The sequence below is a fragment of the Alosa sapidissima genome, chromosome 16, assembly GCF_018492685.1.
Source record: "Alosa sapidissima isolate fAloSap1 chromosome 16, fAloSap1.pri, whole genome shotgun sequence".
Classification (NCBI taxonomy): Eukaryota; Metazoa; Chordata; class Actinopteri; order Clupeiformes; family Clupeidae; genus Alosa; species Alosa sapidissima.
The window spans coordinates 5,173,661-5,176,160 of NC_055972.1; the positions used below are offsets into that span (position 1 = coordinate 5,173,661).

A 2,500-nucleotide genomic window follows, 5' to 3' on the forward strand; every position below is an offset into this window, starting at 1 on the left:
TCTCTCCCTCTCTTCCCCCCCCCTCTCTCTCCCTCTCTCTCCCTCTCTTCCCCCCCCCTCTCTCTCCCTCTCTTCCCCCCCCCTCTCTCTCCCTCTCTTCTCTCTCTCCCTCTCTCTCCCTCTCTTCCCCCCCCCTCTCTCTCCCTCTCTTCTCTCTCTCTCTCTCTCTCTTCCTCCCTCTCTCTCCCTCTCTTCCCCCCTCTCTCTCTCCCTCTCTCTCTCTCTCTCCCCCTCTCTTCCCCCCTCTCTCCCTCTCTCTCTTCTCTCTCTCCCTCTCTTCCCCCCTCTCTCCCTCTCTTCTCTCTCTCCCTCTCTCTCCCCCTCTTTGTGTTTTATCTTACTTTCACAATGAGAACAATGAGAAAAAAAAATCCAACATTTAAGGGCACAAAAATCCTAAATGTTTTAAACAAAAGCACACAGGCCATAATTATTGGCATCTCTATAAAGTCTTAAAAACAAAACAAAAAACAAGGTAATCAGAGTCCAGTTATCCATGATTTCCTGTTTTATTAAGGTATAGAAATAAGGTTCAGGCTGCCGCCATCTTGTAAGGACAAAGTCTGGACTGCATCCACTGATAGTTTGTGCTGCATTCTATAATCAATCTCTATGCACTTTCTCCACACATGATCCTGGTGATTTCTGGACATGACTGCACAAACAGTAATTGTAGGTGTGTGTGTGTGTGTGTGTGTGATTAAACTGTAATTGTTATACCCTTTCCTTTGCAATTACAAAGGTAAACATACTACATATACACTCGTTATCATCCGCCGATAGACGTAGCACATATACACTCGTTATCATCCGCCGATAGACCAGGTAGCACATTTACACTCGTTATCATCCGCCGATAGACCAGGTTGTTGTTAACCCAGCACTCTTATCATATGCTGATAGACCAGGTTGTTGTTAACCCAGCACTCTTATCATATGCCGATAGACCAGGTTGTTGTTAACCCAGCACTCTTATCATCTGCCGATAGACCAGGTTGTTGTTAACCCAGCACTCTTATCATCTGCCGATAGACCAGGTTGTTGTTAACCCAGCACTCTTATCATATGCCGATAGACCAGGTTGTTGTTAACCCAGCACTCTTATCATCTGCCGATAGACCAGGTTGTTGTTAACCCAGCACTCGTTATAATCCGCAGATAGACCAGGTTGTTGTTAACCCAGCACTCGTTATCATCCGCAGATAGACCAGGTTGTTGTTAAACCAGCACTCGTTATCATCCGCAGATAGACCAGGTTGTTGTTAACCCAGCACTCGTTATCATCCGGAGATAGACCAGGTTGTTGTTAACCCAGAGTTCCTTTTAAATATTGCGGTGCCAATAACATGAGTTTTTCTTTAAAATATTTATTTCCTCAAGAGGATTTTTCCTCATTGTTTACATTGTGAACCTAAATGGCAAAAATGCATCTCCTCATTACTGATGTGGCAGTAAATATGGAGGGTGCTGGATATACATTAAACTGGACATGTGGAGTGTGTTGGAGGCTGCTGGATATACATTAAACTGGACATGTGGAGTGTGTTGGAGGCTGCTGGATATATATTAAACTGGACATGTGGAGTGTGTTGGATATACATTGTGTTGGATATACATTAAACTGGACATGTGGAGTTTGTTGGAGGGTGCTGGATATACATGAAACTGGACATGTGGAGTGTGTTGGATATACATTGTGTTGGATATACATTAAACTGGACATGTGGAGTTTGTTGGAGGGTGCTGGATATACATGAAACTGGACATGTGGAGTGTGTTGGATATACATTAATCTGGACATGAGGAGTGTGTTGGATACATTAACTCATTGAATGCCGCGCTGTTTTCGGAAGCTTTGGCCCAGAGTGCCAGCAATCTTGATCATTGTTGACAATTTTTGTAGAGCCACAACGTATTCTATGTTATAGCTATGGACACATACTATGGCTTGTTTGAAAGGTGGGTACAAACGTTTATTTCTACATGCCTCTGTTCCTAAGAAATCCCAAGCTAAACAGTGGCTAGTTTTCATCAAAATCCCTGTTTTATTTCTAGAAATGGAGATGTAGCGTCTTTGATGAAATATGAAGTGTTGTCTGTAAAGTTTCCGGGAAGTGACCTAGCGAGACCTGGCGAGACTGCCACCTAGTGATAAACCCACGAAAATGGCCTGGTTTTGACCTGACGTGCATGTGTCACTGATTCGTCCCAAAGCGGCAACCATCAAAAGCAGAGTTTTAAGATTAAATGTCCAGATAAAATGTCCAGATTGTGCGTTTTCATGAGTTTTCGATCGTCATATATTTCATTTCCAGTCATCACAGAGTTCCCAAAATCACATATAAGGTGTGTTAGAGTGTCTAATTTCGTACATTTCGTATGTGTACAAATTCATGTCTTTTTAAACAACAATGTCTAATATTTTTTTTATTTCCGTGTGCCATTCTATCTTATGCCATTGAAGGTTGAATGAATTACAATCATAACTATAATCATATGA

At 42.4% G+C, this 2,500-nt stretch overlaps 1 protein-coding gene across 1 annotated transcript in view; it reads left to right on the forward strand.

Annotated features, from left to right (window-relative positions):
• LOC121685564 (protein PRRC2C) overlaps positions 1 to 2,500 on the forward strand; it is a 26,171-nt gene that overhangs the window by 4,796 nt on the left and 18,875 nt on the right. The gene's annotated exons all lie outside the window — the stretch shown is intronic.